At 37.9% G+C, this 21,198-nt stretch overlaps 1 long non-coding RNA gene across 2 annotated transcripts in view; it reads left to right on the top strand.

Moving 5' to 3' along the window:
* Positions 1-10,675: 10,675 nt before the first annotated feature.
* The window catches only part of LOC127488298 (uncharacterized), a 187,926-nt gene continuing 177,403 nt past the window's right edge, over positions 10,676-21,198 (top strand). For both annotated transcript variants that reach the window (XR_016230252.1, XR_007915906.3), the window contains exon 1: positions 10,676-10,905. This is a non-coding gene — a long non-coding RNA (uncharacterized LOC127488298). The remainder of the gene's footprint in view (positions 10,906-21,198) is intronic.

Below are 21,198 nucleotides of genomic sequence, written 5' to 3'. Positions count from 1 at the left end.
TTTTAATAATGCAAATGTGCCAACCTAGCCCAGTTCAATTAACTTTATGAAAAATGATACACAATATTTTATCCCTTTGTTGTCTGATAGTTGGACTTAAGCTGATACATAACAATAGTTACTTTTCTCCAAGAGGTCAAAGACATATATATACCTGAAACTAGATCTTTTGCATTTTGCGTATTGCAAAATACGGGCAATTTCCTAAGTTTAATAATGTCACTCATCAAAAGCAGGATTAAATTTTTATTTACTATAATACTAACTATAATTGTTAAAATAGAAACTTCACAGCTACTTCACCACCGAAATCACTGTACATCTTTATCTGGTTCACGGACAGAGAGAATAGTGTGTAGTTGTGTTGCTGCTCTGTCTTCCAGATGTAAACTCATGTGACATTTTACAAGAGAAATAGTGAATCGGCAAAGAACATGCAGCAATGAACACAACGTATTGGCAGAAAAATTTGAAGCGGACAAAGTAGGATTTATGAAAGAAATAGTTCATTATGGGATGATCACAAAACTGAAATTCTAGAAACTGTAAATATGCAGCTACAGGAACTCAGCTAACATCAACTTATCAATGTGGATGAGAAATGTGATGGTGTCAAAAAAGATATCCCAGGGGAAGTGACAATGGCCAAAATCCCTCAACAAAGACACAAGCATTTGGCAGTATTTTATGGCAATTAAAAGTACAATGATCCAAATAGTAGAAGCTTATCCTAACCTAGAGACAGGCCAAGGCGTAGAGACCATGCTTGCTATTTATTATGCTATACAACAGCAAGCAGGCAAGCAATGTTCTGATTAAACTTCAATCCTCCATGTTTCTAAAATTTTAAATTACAGTGCACAAATGCATTAGTTGTACTCCTTTATTGTCATCTATATTTATAACTGATAGTATTTTCATAGTTGACAAAAGAATGTTAAAGTTACATGAGAGAGATTTCTCAATCTAGAGGACTTTTTTAATTCTAAGTTCATGAGAAATTCAAATATATTTTTGGAAATCTTGAGTGGTTTTCCGTCTCCTCGTTATTATCAAAAAGTTTAATAGAGGCAGAATTTCAAATGCAATTTTTCTTTCTACTTAAAATAGTTATGGAACTTAGACACAGTATAATAAGCAAAGCTTTCTTCTGTGAATGTGGCTGTTTCTATTTCAATACTTCTGACAGCCAGGGATCTATCCACATTTTAGAAGCACATATGTCCATGAACCAAAAGTGAATATGTAAGGAGCTAAAAGCCCAGAAAAACATGCCTGATTAGTTTTGGATGTTCAAGCTCTTTAATAAAAACTGCTGATCTGTTGTGTTTCCTTCTCTTTACTTCAAGTTCATGAATTCAAACTTTCCTTGGGTGATCTGAAAACTAGTGAATTGATGAGTCACATTCTTAGCTCATTGCTGGTGGTTTTAATTTTCCAATGCATATGTGGGGGCATCACTGGCTCTGTTCTCTCTCTCATGTTTACCTGTGTCCAGCCTTCTCTGGATTTCCTCTGATGCCTGGATCCCAAGTTTCAGTGTTGTATCACTTTGTTTTCTTAAAAGCATGGTCGTGTGTCAAAATAGAGGAAGTGGCAGTTTAAAGCTCTTCTGATGTTTTGCTAGTACAGTTTAAACAATATATGCAATTTATACCCCAAACTACATGTATCTTGAGTTAAAGCATTGTTCTTATGTTTAGGGCACAGGTGGAGTAAGACAAGGACTCTTTGATAACTGTTTTTCATGCATTGTATTTAGTCAAAAAAGTGTAAATTATAAATTTAAAAAACTTAACACAACTAAATTTATTTTCCATTAAAATTTAAAGTCTAATGAGTCAATGGAGACTGAGAAGGGTTGGAGTCAGGTTCTGAATAATGTGGTCCTTGAAGGTCTCACAGTCCATCAATCTGAAGACACAATTTCCTGTGTAAACAGATGATGAACCAAGACTCACCTGTCCTACATTGCCTTAGCCTATAGGTGACCCACTCACTTCCAGTTTTGTTCTGCTGGTACAAATTCTCACTTAAATTCAATTAATGAAAGGGACTGGAATATAGTCTACTAATGCTCCCAGAACAAAGGAAAACTGAATATTAGTGAATGATTAGTTTGTCATAAGATGTTTATAATATTTATATTAAATTTATAAAATACTAAAATATAAAAGTTTCAACAACTCTCTCTTGACAAAGCTTCTCCTCCCCCATTTAAAAATGGCTGTCATTTTGATGTCATTTTCTCTGGGGAATGGAAATACTTGCAGGGCTTTGTCGAGTCTGACATGCCCTAGAAAGGGGTTCCAAGTATCAGTGTGTTTCCATGGCTCACCAGATGGTGGTTTACTCCTCTACAAGATGCTGAACTAATGTGTCTGGCTATCTATGTATGAAGAAGTTAGTCTCTCCCTGTCTTAGCTTATAACGATATCCTTGGCAGATCAGTGATCTTCAAGGAACCACAAGCCAGCACATCCTTAGTACCTATATCTTATGTGAACCAGAGCCTCACTTTCATTGAACCATTTGCACAGCAGATGTGGGATTGTCACATGGGACAGGGATAGTGTCACTATGCCCTGCCTTGAGACACTGTGGCATGTGCATGTCCAACTCTGGTGGTCTCATGATTTGAGGCATGCTAGAGAGAAGGGATCTGTAGCAGTCCTGGGACTGCAGAGGAAAGAATAAGGCTGAGTGAGCAAACTCCAGAGAGCTATGAGCCAGTGTTTGAGAAGAATCAGTGCGGGGAAGGCAGAGAGATCGTAGGAGATGATCTTATCCATGAGCCATGATTTAAACCAGAGATTCAATTATGCATTGAATTTCACTTACAAAACAAAATTCAAAGATAATGTCATCAGCTGTATGAGACAACTTTAGAACACAAACCTGCTGATCAGAACACTTATCACACAACTGTAAAGATGTTTCTGCATAAACCACATGGTTTTAACCATCCCAGACTCCCTTAAAGATACCTTCAGGTAAGAGAAGGTCTTAAGGTATCCCTGAACTCCTTTTCCCCTTCATAAAGATCTTTCATGATCATTCTACAGGAAAAGGATTCCTTCTTCTTTAACTGGATGATTCCCTACAGGTGACAATGTACATTCTCCATGCTGAAGATTTAGGCATGACAGCCATGTATAGATTGGAAAAAAAAAAAAAAAAACTCTGGATTTTTCTAATATAACAGTGTCTTCCTACCCCTCTTTCGAAGCCTAATGTAAATATATATTTTTATTTATCAATTATTACTGTGGTTTTCTATTTCTTTTGTGCCTTTGTCAATATCACCTGAATTGAACACAATTTTTGCATAGAAGAACGTGTTATTCATCTAAATTTTCCCACTTTCCATACATAGTTTTGTAGTACATAGTGGGTAATTGGGTACTCAGTAAATATTTGTGATTTGAATCAATGAATTTAGATTAATAAAAATTATGGCATAGGTAACCTGAAATCAGACAGCGTGCATAAGGATTTATCACAGTCTGCCATGTCAATGGCTTTATAGTTTCAACTCACGTTCCACCTCACATGAAATAAACCGTTCTTCCTCTTTGGGAAGGAAAGCCGGCATGGGCTTCAGTGTTTTTGAGTGTTGCTGGCTTTATAACCTGTCTCCTCTTGAGAGGTGTAAAACCTGGATCCTCTAGTTTTTCCTGTTTACCTTTTTGTTGTTTTTTTTCAGACTATTTTCTATTTGCCTTTTAAGGCTTGAAAAGGTTACATGCCCTTTAACCTGAATGGCAATTTTGAAGTTGTTAGGATCTACAAAGCCACAATGTACAACTATTTGCACATTTCCTAGCCAGAGATTTAGCCAATTGACCATAGCACCTGCTTTCGACATGGTAACATCCCTGTGTTTATCACCAGCTGCTATCACTCCTGTAGCAGCTAAGGATATTTCTTCACTTCCAGTTGCATTCTGTCTACATAGCATTCATCAAGAGCACCTTTGGACTGATACTACTTAGCCTTCTAATTCATCAACTAACTGAAAAAATACACAAGATAGAAACTCTTAATAATTTAAGGTAATTCCTAAAAAGAATTGTTTAAAAATGAAAGATTATGATGTTATATTATAATATATTGTCTTAAAGCTGGAACTTTTAAAATAAGAATAATAAAGTGAATTACTCATTAGTTAGGATATTTTTACTATTATCAAATGTAATTTTTCTTAAGTGGAGTAATTTCTTTTTGTTTAATTAAAGGACAATCAAAATTAATCAACACAATGAAACATCATTTAATTAATTCTATCTAACTTTGATCACCTCTCTGCATCCCTTCACGTGTCATAGTTGAAACTTATTTTTTTAACTTCATCTGTAATATAAAAAAAGTAACACAATACCACATGATGTGACATAAAAATATGTAGTTAAGCTATCACTTATTGCATCCCTGGCACTGCTAAGTGCTTTATAGAAATTATACCATTCAATTATTATAATAAATTAGTGATATTATTATTGCTTTCTATATGTGAGGACATTCAGGCATAGAAAGTTGAGGATGGCATAATCCTCAAGGCAGCTTGATAAACATGCATATTCCAGGAAAACACAAAGAAATTATTATAGCCTAAGCTTTCAATATATAATATAAGAACCATTAGAATATAGTTAAGTGTGTGTATTTGACTTTCTTGGCTAGAACTGAGGTTTCTGAAAAGAAAGGCATATGACTGCTTATCTGCTCCCAATTTCTCAATTATTATGGTGAGATATTGTATGAGACAACTCTTTTTTTTTAATTTATTTGAAAGTCAGATTTACACAGAGAGGAGAGGCAGAGAGAGAGAGGTCTTCCATCTAATGGTTCACTCCTCAGTTGGCCACAACGGACGGAATTGCACTGATCCGAAGCCAGGAGCCAGGAGCTTTGCCTGGGTCATCCCAGAGTGCAGGGGCCCAAGGAATTGGGCCATCTTCTACTGCTTTTCCAGGCCATAACAGAGAGCTGGATGGGAAGTGGAGCAGCCGGGATTGAGCCAGTGCCCATTTGGGATGCCAGCAGGTGGTGGCTTTACCTGCTATGTCACAGAGCTGGCCCTAAGACAACTCTTTGTAAAGGAAAAGAGACAGGATTTAGGGCAAGGCTAATAGAAAATTTCTCATTTTGCTGAACCCCAATACAAGAGAATCATCAGGTCAGCTGCATGCCAGGATTGGAGAGTGGGGGAGGTTCAGATAATGTGTCTTTAAAAGATATTTGATATTTGCATTCCAAACATTGACCAGAAAAGAAAAACAGATTACTAACATACAGAGAAAAATGCTGATAATTAAATCCATGTAATTTAATCTAAGCATGTCACATTAAAATTATTTTCTACAAGATTTGCAATATCATTTTAAAGAGTGAAAGGACTTACACAACATTAAAGACAAAGGAAATGTGGTGAGAAATTACTTCTGTGATCTGTAGTCAACCAGTCCCAGGAGAGACATCAGTAACTAAAGAGGATGGTGAAGGAAAAAGTTGTAAACTTGTTTGACATTTGTGTGCAGGCCAAGCACGATCATCAGAAGTTAGACAAGTTTGACTTATTTCCTAAAATATTTTGTCCTTTTTAATGGAATGGTTCTTCTTATAAAGACCTATTGGAACCATGAGAACTTGACAAACCACTTGTGGTTGGGCCTCAACACTAATTCTGTTTGCATGACCGTGGCATTTAATGGGCATGGAAAATTTATAAATGTCCAGTCATTAAAATGTTCCTGTAAATCTAAAAGCCACTCCTGAGAGATTGGCCTTTCCTTGTTGTATTTGGATATCTGCCAAGGACATCCCGGTGTACTCACTGAGAACACTTGTAAACCTTGTACAGATCTCGGCAGGAAGTGAAAGGTGCATTCTCCCCATCTCCACGCTCCTCATCCTTCTGTGATCACATGTTTTTCTAGATCTAATCCCAGGATCCTCTACTTCCTTTTAGGCACATTGCTCTCTGAGTTATCTCCCTAAAGAGCAAGTTTTTCCAGTGATTTGATTGAATGAGTGATTTAGACTCTTATAGAAGGAACAAATAGCTGGGGACGGACAGAAACTACTAGCAGTGCACTCTCATAACCTAGCCTTGCTTTCTGGATCAACCTTACCCTGGCCACACAATAGTGACTTTTACCTGTAATCAGCAAAAGAGATGGATTTCAGTGGTGCTGTAATCTGCCAATGGATGCTATAAAAGGGGATGATAAAAAAACAATTCATTAGGGATGAAAGCTTTGCATGGTGGTTGCTAACTCTGACTGTACCTGGCATGACCTGAGGAATTTGGAAAACTAGTTATGTCAGTTAGTTACTTCCACAAGATCTAATTTAATTTAATATCTCCAGACTTAGACATGGGAGTTTTTATAAGTACTACATATTATTCCAATATGAAGTCAAGTTTGAGAACGACTGCTCTAATGAGAAACCAGTTTAACATAAGGAGGTTTAATATAAAAATGATAATTAAGATAGGAGGAAGCCAGAAACAAATGATGTGAAATGTGAATATATAGCAGGAAGAAAATATGTTGCTAGGCAATGGTATAACCCAGCCTGGGAAAGGGATATTAAGGTGACTGAGATGTGCTAAATTAGATAGAAATATATGTACATTATTGGACAAAATATGTAGCATTCCACTTCTAAATTGTGTGCTGTGTGGGGCACTAGAAAAGGTCTCTGAATAGATCCCTTCCAACTGAATACCCAAACTCACTCAGTCGGAATTTTTTTTTCTATTAGTTAACATTGACTTATTTGAAAGAGTGACAGAGAAGAGAGAGAGAGAGAGGAGACAGAGAGAGAGAGAGAAGAGAGAGGGATTTTTCATCTGCTGGTTCATTTCCCGAATGGCTACCACAGCCAGGGCTGAGCCAAGTAGAAGCCAGGAGCCGGCACTCTCTCTGGCCTCTCACATGGTCGAGAGGGACTCAGATAACGAAGACATCAGCTGCCTCTTTCATGTGCATTTACGGGGAGCTGGATCAGAAGCAGAAAGCCAGTGGAAGACTGGCACTCTGATAAGGCTGGCTCAAGCAGTGGCTTAACCCATTGAGTCACACACCTGCCCAGAAATTACTTCTTAAGGCTGAGATGATTATTAAGATAGACATTATTTTAGAATGATAATGCCTTCAGCTGTCTCATCATTTGTGAAGCCGTGTCATCATTTTGGAGAAGGGGGGGGTGAGTTAGACAAAGAGGCCTAAAACTATAACACGTGCATTCACACATATATGTAATAAAATCCACAGATTGTAAAGTCTGTATCTGCATTTTGTCCACCATATTAATCAAATGACCCTAGGCAATTTATTTAACTACCCTCAAATATAATTTTATTATACATAAAACTGAGGTGCAAGTAAAATGGCTGATATTCTTGAAAGAATCAAGTTATATAAATGACACAAAATTTATTTACTTAGGGTAGCACATATTAAGTAGTCAGGTAATTATCTAAATCAGCATATAGTTCTCTTTTAAAAATTCATTAAATTCTGTTGTCAAAGTAGCACTTAATCATTTTCTTGTGTATTCTTTTATTTTGTAAAATATATCAATAGTAGATATTTATTTACTTCCTATATCTATGATGAGCATTATTCATGAAAGACATGAGAAAGAAAAAAAAAATATATCCATTTACTGAGCTAAACATTAGGTCAATTTTTTCTCCTAAAGTTATAATATGTGGTGGAAAGTATTCTGGTGTGCTCACGTTTATTGGTTCCATGAATTGAAGGATGTAAGGCCCTAACTCTGTTTCCATCCATTTGGTGTCTGGTCTAACAATTATTAGATAGAAATCCTGGTTGCTCTTGAAGCTTTCTCCTCAAAGCTGTCCATCTCATTCTTGCTTTCATAGTGGCACAAGAAAGCAACTCAGTTTTCCTCTTCAGAACTAATGTTGATCATTTTATTTTCTATGCCGTTAGTTCATTAGTTCTCCTGATCAATATTAACTTGCATCTCTTTTGATAACATGGTTATGCTTCCATTGTGTAAGAGTGGGCCTAGACATGTGAAAAAGAAAATTTAGACTGAGACCTAGTTCACATACTTGAAGATGCAGAGGTTTTTAACAAGATAGAAATTTTTAAAAAGTTAAATGAAAGAAGAGTACCTTTCATGGAGAACACTGTAGGTAGATCATAGACCCATCCCAAACTTTGTACCCAGAGAAAGGTCATGCTCATAAAACACTGGGTCACACTGTTAGTCCAAATATAAACACAAGGGCACTCTGACCCTTAAGAAATAAATTTGCGGAAAAAAATCAGAATGAATTATTTATGAGCCAATTTTCTAATGACAGAAAAGTCATAGAGTGTTTATTATTTGGAATTCATTGCTCTAAATGCTTTGCATAGATTAGCTTATTTTATCTTGGCATTGATGAAATGCATAGTAATTTTTTGTTTATATATAAAGAAACAAGAGTTTAAATAACATACCAAATGTCACAGAGCTAGAAAGTCAAAAAACTATTATAAAGGCACATCAGAAATTTCACGGAGCCAGTGTTGTGGCTACAGAGAGCTGGCTTTCCATAGCAGAGCACAGGTTCAAGTCCTGACTGCTTTGGCTTGCGACAGGTGATCTACGTGGTATAGCACACCCGGATGGTTATAGACTATAGGTTATTTTGCTTGGTTGTTTTAAAAGGCCTGTTCTTCATAAAAAATAAATGTTAGTTGGTAACTGGCCCATTTCTGGCTTCTGTACCTCTGCTTGCTTGATAATGGCCAAGGCCACCAGGCTATGGTTTCTCCCGTTTTCTCCCTTGTTGCAGCCACATGATAACACAAGTGGTGCCAAGGTCAGTGACGCCACGCTCAACCTGGACCGGGAACAATTGAGTAATTGAATCCCTACATTTTTCAATAAGGTTATGAAGAAAATGGTTGATTATTTGCAGCTCCAGGTGTTGGTCTAGCCCAGCTGAAGACATTTTGAATATTTGAGGAGTAAATCAGCAGATGGAATCTTTCATTGTCCGTCTCTGCCTAATGAATAAATATATGCTATAAGAATTTAAGTTTATATTTTGTTCCAAAATTTTGAAAAATGTATATAACTTTTTATAATATCCATTTCCATGAACTTTTTCAGACACCTCAAATATTAATCTTTTTTATTATGAGTAAAAATATCTAAATTGAAGGCTTTATATTAATGTATCTGCTATCATAACATCCTCTTATCTCCCATTCAAATGATCAAAAAAATAATATGGCTAAAAGGAGATTTGGACCTTATAGGTACAGAGATGGCCCCAAAATGTATGCATCTAAGGATCAAGCTCTTCAAAGAGTGCTAGATTAGATTCCAGAAGCAGCCATTTTCAGTTCCAGGATGTGTGCCAAACTGAGCAACAGTGGTCAACAAAGTCAGATTCATCTGGGCTGAACTAATTTGTTATACAAATATGCAATTATCTAAATTTAATAGGAAAGTAGACCTACAATTTTTACAAGTCTAGTGCTTGGAATAGTGTCACTTTTTGTAAGAAGTCAACCATAAGAATGTGAGATTTTCTAGAACAACAAGAAAATCCCAAGAAAAGAGTAAAATAATCGTCCAAGCAGCCAAGAGGATATTTAGATACTAAAGTGCCATGAGAGGTTTCGTAAGACCTTTGATCAGATTCAATTGAATTTCACCAACCTAAGTTTCCCAGTTGTTTATCTTTTTTTTTTTTTTTTAATTTGACAGGTAGAGTTATAGACAGTAAGAGAGGCAAACAAAGAGAAAGGTCTTCCCTCTGCTGCTTCACTCCCCAAAAGGCCACTATGGCCGGCACTGTGCCGATCTGAAGACAGGAGCCAGGTGCTTCTTCCTAGTCTCCAATGTGGATGCAAGGGTCCAAGCACTTGGGCCATCCTCCACTGCCCTCCTGGGCCACAGCAAAGAGCTGGACTGGAAGAGGAGCAACCGGGACTAGAATCTGGCACACATAAGGGATGCCGGCGCCACAGGAGGAGGATTAACTAAGAGAGCCATGGCTCCGCTCCCCCCACCACAAGTTGTTTATTACTATATGTAGTGCATGAAACCAGCATAATGAATTTTTAGCAACTTGAGAAGTTATGTTTGAGATAGTACAATTAGAAGCATAAGCCACAGGAGCTGGCATTGTGGTGTACTGGGTTAAACCACTGTCTGTGTTGCTGCCGACACCCAGTGTCAGAATGCTGATTCGACTCCGGGATGCTCTGTTTTTCATCCAGCTTCCAGCGAATGAGCCTGCAAAAGTAGCAAGAGCAGGTGACCCCTGCCTCCCAAGCAGGAAACCTAAATGGACTTGTGGACACCTGGCTTCATCCTGGCCCAGTCCTAGCCAATGAGGTCATTGGTGAAGTGAATCAGCAGATGGAAGATTCTTTCTCTCTCACTCTGCCTTTCAAATAAATATGTAAATCTTTAAAAGAAAAGAAAGAATAGGTCATGTATTAGACAGAATAATACCCCGCCTAGGTGTCCATGCTCAAATCCCCAGAAAAGGAATATATTACCTCACCTAACAAAATGGCAAAATAGAATGGATGCCAAAGCTGGAATTCAGCGTGGTGGTTAACTGAGCATGAATTGCCCAGGTGGGCCAAGTATAATCACTAACATCCTTGAGTGGGTGGGTCCTCAAGGGTCTTGAAAAGGGAGACAGCAGAGGTGAGTTCAGGTCGTCAGAGGAAGCAGGGGGTTTGCTGACTTTGAAGATGGATGAGGGCCACGAGCCAGGGAATTCAGTCTCCGAGAGTTGGGAAGGGCAGAGAAGGAGACGGTCCTGCAGAGCTTTGCAGAAGGAAGGCAGTCTTGCTCACCATGTGATAAAGGACCAGAGAGACCCACTTTTTACTTCAAACCTCCAGAACTGTAAGTAGCACATTGGTTAAAATTTTATACAAAAGGCATAGCTTATTATAGGTTATTGGGTTCATGAAAAATTTAGTTTTGGAGGCTTAATGATTCCTTTGCCCTCTTAAAACAGTGGTAATGAGTCATCATTTGATGTTTGGTGAAATGTTTATTATCCTGTTTGCTGTCAGATCCACTCCTCATCCTCTCTGCTACACTTAGTGTGGCAAGATGAGTAACTCAAAAGGCTTCGTTTCACAAGGTGGTTTTCTGCTGGTTCAGACAACAAAGCAGGTGTTTGCTATATATTTTCTGAGGGCAGGAGGAAGATAGAAGGCAGAACATCTCTGCCCAGCTCTCCCTCCCTTTGTTGGAATCTCCAGAGGTGACTCATGGTGTTTTTGTGCTTCAACTACAACTTTAGGGGCTGCTTGCCAGGTTAGCCAAGCTTTCTGTTCCATTTTGCAATGATGCACCTTGCTTTAATTGCTGCCCTTTAGATAACCTCACTGTCTCAGTTCCGGAAGCCCAATCTCTTCCCATTGCCCTTTAGTTCTTTCAGCTGTTGATTATCGCACAGAAGCTGCATTCTCACCTCAGTCTTCTCCACTTTGAAATCATCCATGTAACAAACTCCTTTGATTAAATTCCTGGTTTGGAACACTTCAGTAGCTTTTGCTTTTCTCCCCGGGATCTGTAATGGGTCCTAACTTCCCCAGCATTGTTCAGGTACTTGGGAACTTTAGATGTAGTTCTAGTAGCCATGGCTTTTGTGGGAAAAAAAATGACATCTTCAACGATTATCATGACCAGGATTAATGGGCAGTGAATAAATCGGGAACCAGTGTCCTGTATGACATGATATAACGAAGTGGATGATAATGCTGCTGGTTTTGATCGTCATGGTGATGACAACAGTCTCAATGAAAAAGTCATGGAAATGAAGAGTAATTAATGGGGTTTGAGCTAGGTCTTTGTTACGAAAACCAAGTTGTTCTTGGGTAGGCACTGTGCTCTTGAGCTGTGATTCTTGGAGAGACTGCTTCACAGCTCTCTGTTGCTGCAACTGTAATGTGAGAAGGTTAGTAATACACGCCTTACAGGACATATTTGCGTGGATGAGATATAGGGTAAAAATCTGATAGCTTTGCAAAAAGGAGCATTCAGCAAACAGAGGGATTAATGCTGATCCTTTATATTCTACTCCAGGATTGGTAAAGAAGTCTGCCTTTCCTAAAGATGATTACTCGTGCCTTTAAGAAACATTAAAACTTCTCACATTTACCTAGGAGTCACCTTCTTGCAGTGTTTTTTTTTTTTTAAACATGTTCTTAATGCACTGTTTCCCTTGCTTAAGGAATTTCAAATATTGCTTCTTCCTAGCTCTTGGGTTGCCCTGCTCCATCTGCCTGATAAATTACACTTTGAAAATTCAGCCAGACTTTAGACTCCTCATACCACCTGTCACCACACATTCTTAATGCCAAGTTACATCTACCTGGTTGGATTTTTTCCAGGTATTTGCTGCTGGGCTGCTCCTTTGCAAGGGAAATATGTCTTGCCACACTTAACCCCTCTGTGCCCAGCTGTAGAAAATGACACTACAGGAGCCACTTTACATATTGCTTGTGAGCATTCTTATGTGCTTGAGAATAATAATATTCTACAGAAAGACAGTTCTCCCAGACATTGGAGACTACTGAACAAATTGTTGTGCCTCTTATTCTATGAAACAATGACTGAAGCCATTTTCTGAAAATGAGTATTGTTAATCATTGGATCATTAACCTTTACAATGTCAATGTGTTCTCCATATCAAATTCAGTTAAATGACTGCCTAAGGTAACCGTTAAGGGAACATTTCACATAGATGAACATATTAATGCTTTATTTAGTTCTAAATGCACTGTGAAGGATTTAGGTGAGAGCTAATCTATGTTAAAGAAAAGTACCAGAAAGAACAATTTAACAGCAAGAAAGTGGGAATTTGACAGATAAAATGTACCCTGCTTTCCAATCTTTCACATTTCTTTGTTCTCAGTATTTCATTGTATCCTAATGTTTTGCTTTCTTACCTCCTTTCTACAGAGAAGACATACTAACCAAATTTTGCACAAAGTAGAGAAGAAATGACTATCAGTGTCTGATGTATGTGAATGAGTCAGTGTGCACATACACCATGGGTCCATTTCCTTGAGTACCTCTTTTATTCTGAATGGAACCAATTCTTTCTTGGTGACATATTATTATATAGAATTACAAGTGGTGCCTCCACTCACAGGCAGGCACCAATTGTTTCTGGTTGAGATCATGTTGGCATTGATGAGCTTTAAGCTGAAGAATGTTTTGTATTAGAACAAGTTTCCAGGACTAACTCCTTATATTTAAATTTCATTAGAACTTAAAGTGAGTTACATACATTTTAGTATTTCTCAGAGTACCCAAGTTAAATATGTGTTTATTAATGACATACTGTGTGGCTAGCTTTCTGTCAGCATAGGAGGAGCCCGTGAGGCAAGTCAGTCAAATGTTATGCTGCTCGCAGTAATGGCAAATCATCCGCAGTCACAGAAGCCAATAGATGAAGAATTTGATAATGAGTTAAATGATGTACTATCATCCATCAGCGAGAGCCATCATAATCCATGGTGTGATAGGCTCTTAGATGGATGTAACAAGATTACGAATGCCCTTGGGCTTCCCTTTCTCTTAAAGAAAAGTAGAATAAAATAACAAATTCACTTACAAGGGATAAGTAACGTTTTATTTAATTATTTGCAAAGTTCCTGAAGAAAGTTTGTGGAGGGGCCAGCATTGAGGTACAGCAGTTTAAGCTGCTGCTTACAAAACTGGCATCCTGCATTGGAGCAATGCTTCAAGCCCTGGCTACTCCACTTCTAATTCAGCTTCCTGGTGGTGCACCTGGGAAGGCAGCAGACTCTGGCCCAAGTATTTGGGCCACTGCCATCTGTGTAGAACAGGGTGAAGTTACTGACTCCTGGCTTTGGTCTGTCATAGCCCTGGCTGTAGGAAACATTAAGGAGTGAGAAGGATTCCCTTTCTCCCCCTCCCCATCTCCCCCTTCCTTTTACCCTCTCTCTCCCCTCCCCCTCATTCAAATAAATGAATCTTTTTAAAAATAGAGGAATAAATAATCAAAAGATTTTAGTGAAAAGATTTTACAATCCATGTGTAGTTTTCTCAACACATTTTTCACAAATTTTTATAGGAAATTTCAGAATGTTGATGCATTTGTAATCCTTTGTATTTTATCTAATGACAATAAAGTACTTAACTGTAAGTTTGCAAGAGTTCTTAACTCTTGGTATGTCTACATCCCATTGGGAGTCTCTCAACTAGGATCTAATAAACAACTGAATTGAAGATTCAGATTTCTGAGTGAGGCTTCTGAAATTTGCTATTTTGAGATTCAACATCTTAAGATTGTACTTACCATCAATCAACTCCAATTTCTCCTGCCACATCTACATTATTCATGTTGGGCTGCTCCTATGCAATGCCAGATCAACCAGTCAACTTCATCAAGTGAATGAAAAGGTCTTTCAATCCAATTATTCTAAGCCTTTCAGATAAGACAACTTGCCGATTGAAATAATATTTCACTCTTTGTCATAAAGACGAAGTCTCTGCTAATGGCTTGATTTGACTATATCTCAATGTGAGATTGCTTCCAGCCACATTGATATGTGCACACTTTGAATTTGTTTTCACTTTATATAACCTTATATTCTATTCCTTATTGTCCTTTGGAAAGTATACCCAAGGCTCTTGTTATATTTCACCTTAAATCTCTGATCTCAGAATTTATCTTTCTTCCAAAAAATATTTGTTACATTGATCAAGGTATATACTGATGCAGACAAGTGAAAATCCTCAACTTAACCCCTGCATATTGTATTTCAAGAAATTCCTTAACTTTTAATATTATGTTCTGGATAACACAGTGGGAGTATTTTAGAGGACTTAGCATTCTGCTAGAGGCCCTGAAATCACTCCATGCCAACAGCAGCTGATCTCGGCTCCCTTTAAAACTTCCGTACTGGTAGGTTTATGTGATCTTGTTCATCATTCAGAGCATTTCTGCATTTGAGCCCCTGTAGAGCCCTAAACTTAGAAGTATAGGTAGGCCTGTGGAGAAGGAAAACAAAGAAGGCCTTGGAAAAATTATGTGATTGTCAATGTCTACATATCTAGCTTGTGACTGAGCTGGGGCTGGAATTCAGACGTTTTAATCTCCAGCAGAGATTTACTTGAATTATTGCAAACTTCCTACATCACTTTGGGGGATGAAGAGGTACACAAACTGGCTCATAGAACTATATCTTAAGTAAGGTGATCCTATATTTCAACTTGCTGGGAGCAATCCAACATGTCGTTGTCTAGCACAGTTAATATCTCCACCTTTCATTCTCAAAAGTATTAGTGTTTGCCTGTGAAGTATACATTTGCTCTAACTTGAAGATTTCCAAGAGGTATTTTTTTTGAGAATGAGGTTTTAGTTCTTTAAAATAATTCCTAATACTTGTAAGAAAATTTTACTTAGTTCATAACTTAGCTTTATCTTTTATTGATAAAGCGATCAACTTCAGATTTATTTATAAATCTGAGTTTTATACTTTCAATCTTGGACTTGGATGTACAGTTGTGCCAGGACATGACCCTCTTTTGCTTTGGCGCTGTAGTCCGCATCTTCTGTGCTGCCTGGCTAGGAAATGTTTCTCAATCCCGGTGCTGGGTTTTCCTTCTTGCAGCTCATCACTGATACCTGGAAACCTCCTTTCCCTATTAAGGGACAAGTTAGCATTTTTTAATTAATTTTCCTGGGTATTATATAACTGTTGGGAATGTTCCTAAATCCTTGGATGTTCTCTACCAATATCTAGAAATATGGCCTCAATTGTAAGGCTTCATAATTCATCTTGACGAAGCAGTAGTTTAGACAATGAATCTGACATTTCTAGTGCATTTTTACATGCATGAGGCTTTGCATGACTGAAAACTTAGTGTCAAAATGAGGTCAGAGCCTTCCAGTTGAGTACCTTCCATTCTTCTCAGAACTGAAAAAAGAAATACTAAGTCCAGCCCTTCTCCCAAATCTTGACTTTATCACCACACATATAAAACCTTCCCTAGCCTATTCCCCTTGACCTGAAGGACACCTTATTGATCAGTTTTTAAGGAGATTTGCAAACTACCAAAATAAGCATATAGGTGATATTGAACCCTCACTATATGAACCCAAACTGCATCTCCACTATTAACCATGTAATCTTCAATATGTTACTGAATCTCATTATGCCTCCATTTCTTCATCTGTAAAATGGAGATTATTATAATCTAAATCATCAGGTTTTTGTGAGTCTTAAATTATCTATAATATGTGAAGCAAACAGATATGCCATCAGTCCAGAAAAATGAGCTTGATTGGAAGTAACCAACATTCTATAAATACTGTTGGAATGGTATACTCACTTTCAGGCATAGGATAATGTATGACCAAGACTGATACAGCATAAGCTCTGTGCATTGAAACAACCATTCTCTTGGCTTCTATAATTCATTTGTTCTTCACCTCTGTAGAGAAATAGACACTGCTGAAGAGGAGACCAAAGGCGAGGAGGCTGAGTTTATATTACAGAAAAGAAGGCCACTGTTGGATATCCTTGTCCTGTTCAAGAAACTAGGAATAACTGAGCAGGCTTTCATGGGTCTAGAGATTAAAGAGGCGGAGTGAGTGTTTCTTACTCGATCAATGCATCAAAGCACAAAAGTGCGAGGGACTGAGAAAAGGATATTGAGAGGGATCTGAAAGCTGTTAGACACAGACGAGGCGCAGGGCTAATCTGACCGAATCAAAAGCTATCAGTTTCAAAGTCAGAAAAATACCAAGGTACTCTCTGAGAGGAAATTGAAATTGTAACACTCGGATACTACCGATCTCAATCAGAATGTTTGCTGCATTTCCAGGGTGTAGGTGAATCCACGGGCATCTGAACAATCGTGTAAAAAAGTAGTCTTTAGCATGAGCGCTCTCATTTTGGAAACAGCTGTTTCCCCCTGCTGAGGAAGCCATTGCAATGGCCATTCTGAGACTAACAAACACATCATTAAAATATAATACCTTAAAATAATCTTTTTAATTTTTTCATCTATTTTAACATGGAAACAGAAGAGCAGACATTGGAAAGAATTTCTGATCATGTTAATTTTTAAAAAAATTTTTTTCCTTAAAGATCTTATTTACTTGAAGGGGAGAGAGAGAGGTCTTACATCCATTGGTTCATCCCCCAGATGGCCATGTAACAGCCATGGCTGAGCCAATCCAAAGCCAGGAGCTTCCTCCAGGTATCCCAACCAGGTGCAGGAGCCCAAGCAGTTGGGCCATCTTCCAGTGCTTTCCCAGGCCATAGCAGAGAGCTGGATCAGAAGAGGAGTAGCCGGGACAAGAACTGTTGCCCATGTGGGATTTCAGGCTTAGCCTGCTATACCACAGCCCAGCCCCAGATTGTGTCATATGTTGGTGGAATGACCCATTTGCCACAAAATGAAACATAAGAACACAGCATGTTTAAACAACAAAGAAGACTAAGAGGCACTTCTTACGGAAATGACTACGAATCATATTCCAGTGGCTGAGAGGGCCGAAAGAGAGCAGAAAGGAGGCTCTTTGGTGAAAGGGCAAAGCTGCCCTAGTCACAGATAGAAGTTAAGGATAGGAAAGAACTCTTAATAGAAGAATGGAGGAGAGGACAAGGAGAACTCTTAGTTCAACTCAGTGACTAGGGAAGCAGCTTCTTGCCCTCTTTGTTCTTAGCTTTTAAATGATGTTAAACTAATAGTAAAATGAATATAAAAGCATAAAATACACTCACATAAATATAAAGACTACTTTGCCTAAACCTTCAAACAGAGTATATATGAATTACATATGGCATGAGTCTTCTACCTAGTGACCCTAGTTCACCCCACCTCATCCTGCAGACATGGGGTTCTTTGTCTATTTTGGAAGAGATGAGTGTCTTATTAACCTTAACATGCTGTTCTTATGAATTAGAAGTGATAGAAAAGTCACAATCTATTAACAAATGTAGTTAAGAAAGCACATGTTCCCTGCCAATATCATTTGTAATACTTTGATTTCTCTTACACCTTAAACCAACAGTGCTGTCTTTGGATCCATCCACATTACTTCCACCACCATATTAGATTTTCTTTACCTACATGGAACTCTGGAAATGTGCTGGGATTCCAAAGAGAAAATTTAAATTCCTGTGATTATTATAAAAAGAGCTATGAATATATTTCATTATGAATTCAAGGACTCTACTTGTTACCAAAATTTTAGTCCTTTATCAATGGTGCTGAATCAGAATAATGAGCACAAGGTTTGAAGATAAAGGAGAGAGTTTAATCTGTCCATAGATGAGGCAGGAAAATGACATCTCAAGAACTACCATCCTATCAAGTGAGGCATTTTAAGGGTTTCTGAGGAGAAGCTTAGCTTGGGAGGATATGACTGATGACACATCAGGAGTGAGAGGTAAGGACTCGGGAGTTTATAGACGAACCCTGAGATGACTTGTGGGCCCAATAACCGGGTGTTTGAAAAATCTCAAATGTCAGAGTTTGTAGAGAAACATGTTGAAGGATAATTTATGGCTTAATTTTTTGTTCGAGAAAACTTATTTTTATTTGAAAGAGAGCTTCCATATGCTATTTCACTTCCCAAATGGCTGGAAAGGCTGGAGCTGAGCCAAGCCAAAGTCAGGAGTTTCTTCTGGATCTTCTATGTGGGCGCAGGGTCCCAATTACTTGGGCCATCTTCTGCTGCTCTCTGAGGTGTGTTAGCAGGGAGTTGCACTGGAAGCCAAGCAGCAAGGAATTGAACCAGCAACCATTGGATGAAGGCACTGCAGGCAGTAGCTTTACTCACTATGCCACAGCACTGGCCCCACTGGTGTAATCGTTTTTTTTAATGTCTTCATCTTAAAGGTGGAACATAGCAGAATGTTCTAAATAGGTGGGTAGCTGAAAAATATTTGACTGGAATTTGAAGGAAAAACTGTTAGGAGCTTCTAGTGTTACATTAACTATAAAGAGGCCCACTTCCCCTGAAGTCTATGATTAGTAAGAGTTATTGAGCTTGTGGTCACCCACAACACATTAAACCCTGCTTAATTATCTGTACCCCATTATATGCCATTACACACCCTGAAGTTTTTGAATTCATAGGGTCTACCCTGGAGTCTGTGTTTAACTAAAGCAAGACTCTTTCCCATATCTTGGTACACTCACATGGTTGAGAAACATGCTCAGAGATCAGCATTTATATGTAACACTTAATACAAACCCATATTTTCTGTTAGAGCCAATGATGCCTTGTAACTATAGAAATTCAACCACAGAAAATTTCTCCTTGTCTTCACTTCTTGCCACTTACAAAACCCATCTATAATTACTTGGCAAATTGAGTTTCAGTTCTTCAATTTTGCTTAAGTCATCCCATTGTTTCAGTCATTCTGATCTGTTTCCACAAAAATCCAGTTAGCTCTCATCTAAGAATATTTTTACTTTAAATCATTATTGTCCCTTTGTTTCAGTATCAATCTTCAGCTTCTTATGATCCAAATTACAAGGAACATTGTATTTCAAAGAACTTATGCAATCATTATATTCTCTTAATATGCAGAGGGACAGGCATTGTGTTGCACAGGGAGTTGAGTGCTGTTTGAGACACTTGAGTTTCATATTGGAATGCCAGTTTGAGGCCCAGCCCCTTCCCTTCCACTGCAGTTTTCTGCTAATGCATGATGGGAAGTAGCAGGTGATGGCCCAAGTAGTTGGGCTTCGGCCACACACTTGAGAGACTTGGTCAGAGTTCCAGGTCCCTGTCTTTGACCTGAACCAGTCCATTGAGGGATTTGGGAGGACCAGCAGATAGAAAATCAGCGAATCACTCTATTTCTTACTCTCACTCTGCCTTTCAATAGATTAAAATAAACACTGTTCTTTAAAAACAAATACCAAGTAACTGTACTACAAAGTATTAGAAAAACTCAAAACATGAGGACCGATTTCATGGCTCTGTTAGGGGTCTCTAAAGAAACAAAACCAGTAGGATGGAGACGGTATATGAGAGAGGGGTGAGTGACTGTAAGGCTTTTATGAGCTTCTAATATTGTGGGAGTACCAAGTCCAAACTTTTACAGTGAAGGCCAGCAGGCTTGAGTCAAGGAAAGGAAGGTGTTACAGTTCCAGTCTGAAGTCAATCTCTGCTCTATTTATGCTTTCGGTGATTAAACAGGGACTAGCTTTATGAAGGGCAGTCTTCTTTAACTCCAAGTTCACAAAAAATAAATGTGACACTCGCCTACCAAACTGACACATAAAATTAACTATCACATGTTCTAAAATTTCAAACTAACCAATCAGGCTTCCTTTATCTTATATATTATATTTACACAGTGGTTTAGATTTGCTAAACATTAATTTCAACACAAATTTACTAAGCACCTACTTTGTACCAGACACTGAAGACTATAAAGACAAGCCACAATCTTTTATTTTGCTAAATCTTTTATTTATTTTTATAACTTTGTACACACATCCTTTACTTGGGAGTTTCTCTACCAAAGACTAATGCTGGCAAATAAAATCCCACTCAAATTTCTAGATTGCTAATAAACCTCGTGTTTCTTTAAATCATTCTATAATCATTACCATGTGTCTGAATCCTCTATATTATTCAATTGCATACTTACATCATATGTTAATTGTTGGAATGGATCTTTTTAAATACCTGTTTATGCATGGATTTGATTTTTTCAGAAATGTTTGCACCATCATTGCATTTTGTTACATAGATATGTATAGATGTACTTATGTATTTTTTTTTGCTAGCTGGTCATGAATATCTGAGGGAAAGAAATTTATCCCACAGAATTCCATCCAGCTTCTGCTATGTACAAATTGTTAAAAAGAACACCAGAGAATAAGGAGGCAGTAACTCTGCTTCTGCCTTGCTCAAAACATCTCTAGTCAGGGCTTTTATAACCATGAGGAAGAAATAGTTCCTGTGCTAGAACAGACCAATGGCATTATGTTGTCCACACAACTTTCTTCCACTAATTCCAGAATCCTTAAGTGGCAAGTCTAGTTCCCTCTAGAAGATTCAATGTTGGTTCTTTATCCACAGGAGATGTTTTCAGGGAAAGTAATAAACTAAAATTTGTTATGACATGGTGCAAGAATCCCACTAGATTTATCTTTGGAAATGATCTTCTTTATATG

This window comes from Oryctolagus cuniculus, chromosome 2, assembly GCF_051225735.1.
Source record: "Oryctolagus cuniculus isolate XC-2025 breed Fujian yellow rabbit chromosome 2, ASM5122573v1, whole genome shotgun sequence".
Classification (NCBI taxonomy): domain Eukaryota; kingdom Metazoa; phylum Chordata; class Mammalia; order Lagomorpha; family Leporidae; genus Oryctolagus; species Oryctolagus cuniculus.
This window is presented reverse-complemented; position numbering and strand designations above follow the sequence as displayed.